This window comes from Ambystoma mexicanum, chromosome 6q (genome assembly GCF_040938575.1).
Source record: "Ambystoma mexicanum isolate Mex_15411 chromosome 6q, UKY_AmexF1_1, whole genome shotgun sequence".
Lineage (NCBI taxonomy): Eukaryota > Metazoa > Chordata > Amphibia > Caudata > Ambystomatidae > Ambystoma > Ambystoma mexicanum.
In genome coordinates, this window is record NC_090937.1 from 309,315,129 (window position 1) to 309,324,493 (window position 9,365).

Sequence of the window (9,365 nt, forward strand, 5' to 3'; positions counted from 1 at the left end):
CAAGGATAATATAAAATCAAAAAGTCTTTATTGTTCACATATTAAATCACAATGCATATAGTGCTGAATTCATAATAAAAACAGCATAAAAAAAGATAATGAATGGAATATTTACAAATAAAGTGCATATCAATAGCTGGGCTCCCTGGTAGCAGGAAGAGTATAAAGTGCAGTCGTACCCCACCAAATGGAAAGAGAAGTGCAATCTTGAGGTCCAATCACAAGTTGGGCTGGGGGGTGAAGAAAACCAGGAAGGGGGGATTCACCAACAGAGATTAGAGGAAGGAGTACCTTGGTAGGCTCCTAATGCTCCCCCCAATATTAAGCTACATACATGGTCCAATAATCAATTCTTAATCTGGCTGCAACTTATTCCATTGTTACAGAGAAAATGAAAATACAAAATTGACAAAATCACAGCACCTCTTCAGTCTCGCATTCTAAAGAAGTGACAGTTATTGATACAATTTAAACAGACAAGGTTGTAATACAAAAATTGTTGAAAAAAAAGAGCCTACGACACTTGTCACCATTTCGACCACAAAAGTCAACCACCGGTACCCAGTGTGACTATCGCCGTTCTCGTGTGCCACATTGGTATCCCAAGAGTAGGTAGTTTCGACGACTACAGAAAAAAGCGGGTGTCTAAGTCATCGGTCTCCTTGGGAAAGGGAGAGAGAAGACTTGACTGTCGTCTTCCTCAGGACAGGACAGAAAAGGTTATACAGTATAGGAACAACAATGAATACAACTGGTTGGTGGATAAGTGACTCAAAATTAATCCAAAAGTCCTTCCATAGCCTGATTCCTCTTCTGTGTTTGTGTGTAATCCTTGCGTTCCTTCTTTATCCTATTCATCACTTCAAAATAGAAAAGTGTCAGCTCCTCCTGGGTCAGGCCACAGGAAAGAAAGGATCCCCTCAATTCAGGGGCTATATAGTCTGGATGGAGTGCAGTTCACTTCATTAATCAGAGACAACAGTCTTGATTATACCAACTAGATGTCTGCTGGCTCGTGTGAAATGACACAAGAAGTCCAGCAGGGCAGGGCATATCCTCACTGGTGCGTGTGCGCCGACGAAGCGGCAGCCCTCATCTGCCTCCAGGATGTTCGGAAAACAAGACAAAGACAAACAAAAATAGACCTTGGGCGAGACCCCAGCCTAGAGGGCCTATTTTTGCTTCACCTTGATCTTACCCCAGCAATTTTTCTGTTGCATCCGTTGTTCCCTATGGAGTCAAATAATCGGACCAAAAAAATAACATCTTTCAATGGATTGCATTCTCCTGCAGATTCATCATCAGATAGATATCCATTCCAGTGTTGTCTGCTCGGAATTCTTTTCGATAGGGGGCGTAGTACAACTCAACTGTTGATCCCTCTTAACTCAACGGTGTCACTTGTCTGTTCCAGACTTGACTTTGGCTACCATACATACTATGTCACTACGCCCCCATACCTCAGTTCCTTTTTTCTGCACGCCCAGCACGCTGCTTTGTTCTGCACGCAGCACGACTCTTGAGAAAAATGTCAAATTCGAACAAATTTGTCAAGGTGTCCGGGTACAAACGTTGCCAAGACTGCAACTCCAAGATGTCGATCACTGACACACATGGCATATGCGTGTGGTACCGCCATAAATAAAGATCATGATGTCAAGGATTGTGGCTCTTGTCAGATAAATCCCAAGTTATTGAGGGAGCGATCAGCAAAGGTAGCACTCGAGCGACCCCCAGTGAAATACCCAGCTCGTTCGACCGCCAGGTCGTCTGGTCAGGATAATGAGGGCTCCATGCTCGAAAAAGAAGACAGGTGTCACAAGCAGGTAAAAAGCTGTCACGTTCCTGAAGCCATTTTTCATCCTCTTCCCATAAGAAGTGGTGACGCCATCAACACAGGAATGACTCTGAATCATTGGAGGAATGCAGTAAGACCCACCCTAACCTGGGCACGTCAAAGGCAGAGTTGGGAGGCTTTCAAGGAACAAATGCTTCTAATGATTAAGACAGCCGCAGCCGGAACAACACCGGTCTCAGCGCTGCAGGCTCCCACGGCACCACGGGGATCACTATTTTGTCGACCAAGCTGAAGGGCTCCATGACGCAAGTGGTTTGGACACCCCACCTGATCTGGATATGCAACAGGGTGCTCCATATGGACACGTAGGACGGTTGAGAGGGTGGTTGAGGCTTTGCATCTGCGTGCTCCTGCAAAGCCCCTGCCGACCTATTACCTCATAGACATTCTTGACAAGGGCCCACAGACAGAGCGGGCACATCCCTTTAATGCTGCCAATGCAGACCCATCACTACTCTGTGACTGAGACCTTGCTCCACTTCAGCTATGGATTCGGAGCTCCCAAAAAAATATAACCCGGAAAGGGTTGACCTACCCTTTCTTTCTTCCCACCCAACGCCAGAGGGCTTAGTGGTGCAAGCCGTCAAAGTGATTCCAGACCAGCCACATCTACCTCAAACTTGCCAACGGATAAGGAATGTAAGAAAATTGATGCCCTAGCCAAGAAAATCTTCGCTGCAGGCAGTATGGCCCTTAAGGCAGTGAATGCATCATGTGCTTTTGCAAAGTATTCCCACGGGCTGTGGAAACTCATTGGCACCCGAGCCCATTCCAGCTGGTGAGATGAGGGATGGGTTTTTGCGAATAATTGAAGATGGCAAAGAGGTGGCTTGCCGAGCACTGCAGTCGGGCCTGGGCACTGCAGATTGCGTGGGCAGGGTGATGGGGCTCATTCACTGTGCTGAGGTCAGCCTACCTGCACAATTTGGGTTTCTTGCCAAAAGTCCAGGCTAAGCTGCTGGACATAGCTTTCGACAGCGAGCACCTGTTCAGGCCAAAGCCTGATGAGTCCTTTTCAAGATTTCTAACTTAGTGCAGCAACCTGCTAAACTATCTTTCTGCTCTTTGCTAGTGGAAGAAGCTACAGGCGGTACATTCCGTTTGGGAAGAGGGCATGGCTAGGCAAGGGCAGAGGCATTTCACATGTCCCGGACAGGGCAGAGGGGCCTCTAGAGGCCAGCAGACAGCAGCAACTGTGGCAGCACCCACTAATCTACTTTGAGTTCTCTGTTCAGGTTTCCACGGTTGGAGGGAGAATTTCCGAGCACTTGCACCATTGGAAGGGGATAACCTCTGACGCCTGGGCATTGCAGCTCATCGAATGAGGGTACTGTCTATTGTTTTTGCACAAACCACTAGACAGACCACCCCCCATGAACAACAAATGGAACAAGAGCTCCAGGAAGATCTGAGACTCCTCCTATTGAAGGGAGCTGCGGAAAAGGCGCCGCCCGAGCAGAAAGGATCGTGCTGGTATTCCCGTTATATTCTGGCGCCCAAGAAAGGAGGACTTAAAATTCAAGATGGTGACCTTGAAAGAAATGCACCAGGCTCTACAGCTGCATGATTAGTTGGTGTTGCTGGATCTTCAGGACACTTATTTTCATGTCCCTATCCACCAGAAGCACAGGTGTTTCCTGAGATTTGTCATAGGGGACACTCATTACAAATTTGTGGTGCTACCTTTTGGCTAACCTCAGCACCCAGGGTATTCACCAAGCTGATGGCAGTGGTGGTGGTGCACCTTAGGAGATCCACTATTCCCGTATTCCCATACCTGGATGACTGGCTGATCCGAGGGAAGTCGCCGTAGCAGGTATTGACTCAGCTCGAGGAAACCTGATTGCTACTTTGCAGGTTGGGCTTCTCCCTAAACTCCCAGAAGTCCCACATCACACCAACACAGAAGCTCCAGTGCATCAGAGTAGTCCTGGACACATGTGGGGAAGGCGTTTTCCCCAAACAATGAGTCACCAATGTCTCGCAAATGGTAGAGCTCTTGCAGGGCTAAAACAGCCTACCAGTGGCTTCCTTCCTCTGCCTCTTAGATCTCATGGCTTCCTACATTTTTCTGGTGCCAGAAATCAGTGGTCCCGGTACTTCAATTTTTAATGGATTGTGTTCTCTAACATATTCCTCATCCATGACATATAATGTCCACAGCTGTGCTGCTTAGGAATTTTATTCCGCCAGAGGGCACCCTGCGTCGATGGCATCGGGTCGATATCCCTTGAAGGCCTCCATCAGCAGATGTTATAAGTAGCACGCACAGCGCCTGTAGCCTCAGTTTTGTTTTTTTCACAAACATGTTTGCTTTGTAAAACTCGGTGCGCCTCGTGGTTACTGTCAAGTTACCATATTATGTCTTCTTCTACCACGACAACCCCGCGATCTGGCTCTGTGGCTCCAAGATATCGATCACGGACCTGCATCGAATTTGTCTGTGGTGCCTTGGTGAGGGCCACACTACAGATGACTGTTGGAAGTGCCAGTCGTTGACTGCCAAGACCTTGCGGGAACGAAGGGGGAAATTGAAGGTAGGCAGGGTGTCCACGCCCTGTAAATCTAACTCGACTGGTCTTTCCGACAAGTCGAGAGGGGACTCTCCTCGTCTGAAGAAGTCCAAGCGGTCCAGGTCCCCCAGTGGTTCGTGCCACTCGTCTTCGTCGAGGCGGCCCTGGAAGCGGCCTCATCGTTCACCTTCCTCGTCCTCTTCTGATGATGCCTCCCCGAAAAGGGTGACCTGCCCCACCAAATCCTCGACCCTGGAGGAGTGGGATGCTTTCCGGGTGCAGACGTTGCAGCTATTTGAGCTCCAGGGCACAGTTCCGTCCGTGCCTCCTGACGAAGCCATCAGGGAACGGTCTCGGCCGGATACTTGCACGCCTTCGGGCCTGGGTGGACGGCGTGATAAACATCGGGAGCCTTCAAGGCCCCGTTCGGACAAGGCATCGGGTGATCACTGGAGACGATCCAGGTCGCGGTCTTCGTCTCTGGCAAATCCGTCGAATCCTGCAAAATCCTTGAAGCCCTTGATGGCATTGACGCCATCAGCGCCTTGCCCATCGGGTGCACCTGTCGGGTCTTTGCCCCCGGTCAGGCCCTCAAAGCCATAAGCGCCAATGTCGACACTGACGCCGTCGGAGCCATTGACACCTTCGATGTCATCTGGGTCGAATTTACTGGTGGAGGTCCCTGTGACTGTGGACCCTCCAAGGAAGGCTACTTCTAAGTTTGTGAAGCCTGTAGCTGAAAAGAGGTTTACTCCTCTCCCAATGAAGGACTTCTTTAAGTCCCCACAGGACATTTATGAGGACGAAGAAAGGTCTGATGAGGACGTTGGCCCTTTTGGTCTTCCGTATGGGACTCCTGGTGTTCCGGACTGTCTCAATTCTGAAGATTCGACTGGAGGATCTGTGTCAGTCTTTGCATGATGCCAGTGGCCTTGACACTTCCCCTGAGATGGAGTTTGGCAAGCCGGATGTTAGGGAGAATTCTCCTTCTAGGGCAAATTTCCCTCACCTAGTGAGTCCCCCAGTAGCTTTGCTGGATTTCTGGAGTTAATTTTTTCCACCTGGTAAGAGTGTACATCCTTTTTTCACTCTTACATGTGCTTTGTCCTATGTGTTGTTACTCATTGTGTGATCTTGGGCACTGGAGCACACCACTCCAAGTGCCCCTGTTCTTGTATGGGTTGCACAGCACCTTTAGTGTAGTAACCCAGGGTTGTCTTTTAGACTTCCCTCTGACTCCATTTCGCTGGGGCTGACTACTGTCCCCCAGAGAAAGGTAAAGTTGCCATTTACTTTACATAGTAATTCTTACCACAGACCCAGTACACCCCATCTTACATGGAGTACTGGAAAAGGGCTAATCTGTACCCCTTTTCTGTCTGTACCTCCCTGAGCATTGTTTTGCTCTTTTAACATTTAGACTTGGCTGGTGGCAGTGATATCTACCCTAACTTTTCTACCGTGATTATATTAGATAAACGTGGTACTGTTCTTGGCTATTATATTGGCCTCGAACATAAACCCGCTTGACCAAATCGTCTTTCTTTTGGCTCCGGTCGGTTTATTCACCATTTCTTTTTGTTAAAGTCCTTCTTGTGTTTACTTTGGGCGGCAAACTAGGTTTGCCTTCTTTGTTCACTGTTTTTTGGCGGGCTTCTGCAGAGAAGCCCTTCTCTTGGCGCCTGGGTGTCTAGGTAGACTGAATGTGGGGAAGGGGTTTAGTCACCCCCTGCACAGGGTATCCTAGGAAACCCAAGTCGCACTTTGCCATGATTGGCTGAGGTGGTTGTCCCGGCCGGACAACCCCCCTGCTGCGTGATTGACAGCCAGGCTGTGTGAATGGGGGTTTTGCGCATAAAAGGCAGGTCTTTTGGACTAGAAGTCAGTCGCCTCTGGAACTACAAGGAACCAAAGGGAAGTGGAGAGAACGACGGCTGCTGCAACTACCCCGTCCCGGTGAAGCCCTGCTGCAGTCCTGATCCATCTACCCTTCGGCGACTAAGAGAAGATCCAGTCCGGAGTCGTCTTCCCTTGAGACTGGTGGGGATAACCAGCTCATCTTCTTCAGCCAGAGATCTCTGCCGTGGTCGAAATCACTGCACACTGCTGTAGTGGTCCTGATAGCCACCTGCTGAACCTCTCCTGTTTTTAAGGAGCACACCTTTGCGTTGTCGCTGCTGTCGGCTTCATCCCTGTGTGGTGCAGAGCCCCTTCAGACGACGTCCTTCACAACGAAGCTCCAGGAATCGTGGGTCTGCGGGAAACCAACAGGAACAACTGCCAGGGCACCAGCTACATCGTGGAAATAAGGTACTGTGTTCTACTCAAGGAAACTGGGTGAATCCCTTTTCTTCATCCTCAAGGCTCGTCCTTGTCTTCCCTCCTTCTTATAACTTTTGCTTCCGAACATTGACAATATTCAAGTACTTTTTGGCTGCACAGAATCGTGAACTGTCTAACGGTGTGATCTTCGGCACAGGCCTCCGGTGTCACCAGACCTGGCTCCGACCCTCTGACTTTTGAACTCCTGTTTCTCGATAGTGTCTGCCTAACCTAAATATTGCCTGTTATTTTTACTTCCAACTCCCTCTGGGTATCTCAGGTGCTAAGTGTGTTTTTGCCCCAGTAGCATTTCATGTCACGGATACGCGTTTATTTAGTAGACCGAACTGTGAAAAAGTGATCGCAACCGTATCCGCGGTATCGTGTTTTGTTCATAACACCGGTTCATTCAAACACAGGGTACTTACCTTGAGACATACTGAATGTGAATTGGTTCGTTGTAGTATATTTAACGTGTGGTTTTGTTTAAAGTTTAATAGAAGTGTTGTGTTTATAACTGATGGTTTAAAAATAAATGTACTTATATTTTTTACCTGAAACCTTGAGTCAGTGTTTGCTTGAGTCAAAGTAATTGTGGTCCCTTTGTGTAATCTCTGCTACTGCTCATATACTCTTGAGATAAGCCTGGCTGCTCTGCTACTGCTACCACTATAACTTAGTAGTACAGGCTTGTACCAAAGGTAAAACTTGTACTGCCACCTGTAGTCTTAATCAGGTGTAGTGGTCCCTAAGGGCACTGTACAGGATTCTGTCTAACACCGGATCCGGGGGATCATACTGACTCCTCTTATCGGTGACTAATGTTGAGAGTTGTGGAGTACTTGGGCTGGTCCAGGCCTCAGGTGCATTTTGATCAAGATGATCTTACAGATATTTTGGATCAGGGTCCGTCCACTGACCCGGTGTTGCCATTTCATGTGGCATTGCAAAAGAGGGTGGCTGCTACTTGGAACGCCTCACAGACTATTCCGACAGTGAACAAGTAATTAATGAAGAAATACCACCCATCCAGTAGCGACCCGGCTACCTGTCCACACACCCCACTCCAGAGGGTTTGGTGGTTCAGGCGGCTATGGCCACCTCGAAGCAGGCGGCGTACCCTACCATCCCCCCTGATAGGGACGATATGCGCATGGATGGATGGGCATGCAAGGTGTTTTCTGCTGGGAGTATGGCATTGAAATCGGTCAACTCCACCTGTGCCTTAGCAAAGTTTTCATACACTCTGTGGAATTGCATCTCTTTAGCGGCTGAGCATATTCCCGAAGGGGAAGAAAGGGATGGCTAACTAGCTATTGTGAAGGATGGCAACGATGCCATGTGTGAATCCCTTCAGTCTGGGTTGGACACTGCAGATAGTGTCAGCAGGTCAGTGGCTACGAGCACTGTGATGCGCAGGTTTGTGTGGTTGCCGAAAGTCTGGGTTTGCACCATATTTGCAGGCTCGTCTTCTCAACATGCCCTTTGACGGGTCTCATCTGTTTGGCAGCAAGGCTGACGAGAGCCTTGAGAAGTTGCAGACCTCCAAAGAAGCTGCCAAATCTTTGGATGCAGCTTTTCGACAACCTCAGCCTTTTCGTCCTAGGGGACAGCAATGGAGGGGTGGTTCCTTTCGCTACTACTCCTCATTTGGAAAGGCGAGAGGGATGGCCAGTCAAAAGGGCCACCATAAGTGTCCTCATGATGAACGAGGTAGAGGTGTCAAAGCCGCACAAGCAGCAGCCTCTTAGCCATCAGGTGCTTCCGCAGCCGCTTCAAAACCGGTCAGAGGCCTTGACTCATTGTTCACCGGTAGGGTGCAGGCTGTCTCAGCATCTAGAAGAGTGGCGAGCCATTACTTTGGATGTGTGGGCTCTGGAAACAGTTCCCCACGGCTACTGCCTTCCTTTTCTACAACGACCTCACGACAATCCACTGGGGAAGCACTCGTTGAAGGTTCCAGATCCGCTCCTTGTGCAGGAGGTTTCGAGGGGATTGGGTCCTCCAACGTATTCCATATCTATGACAGTAATCACCACAGCTGTGCTGCTTTGGAAAATCTTCAGCGTCTGCATCCTGCATCGATGACGTTGATACGCCGCCCTCGAGGACCTCCTCCGACGGCTGACGTCATTGGATGTTTTAAGTAGGACGCACGACGCCCGTAGCCTCAGTTCAGTTTTTTCCACGAACGTGTTCGCTTCGTGAATCTCGGTACGCCTCAACTCTTTGGAGTTTCTGTTGTTCATCTCGGTTCTTCAAACCTGTTCGTTTGTGAAGTTATTCTTTGTGAAGATGTCTACCTCGTCTTCCACACCGCATCCGGGCTTTAAGAAGTGCGGGGACTGTGGGTCCAAGATGTGGGTCACGGACTCGCACGACGCCTGCCTCTGTTGCCTCGGGGAGGCTCATGACACGGATGACTGTGTCGACTGCCAGTTGCTCACATCCAAAGCCTTGTGGGAGCGCAAGAAGAGGTTATCGGTAACTTTTACACACGTTTTACCATTCTAGTCATCGGTTATATTTTCGCACACTCGCGAATGTTTACAAACATACAAAATGGCCGTGGGGCGGCCTCACTACGCGCGTGCGCAGGTAATGTCACCCGCGGCCATTGTTGCATTAAGTGGAAGCGCTGTGACATCATCACGCGAATGCGCGGTTGACGT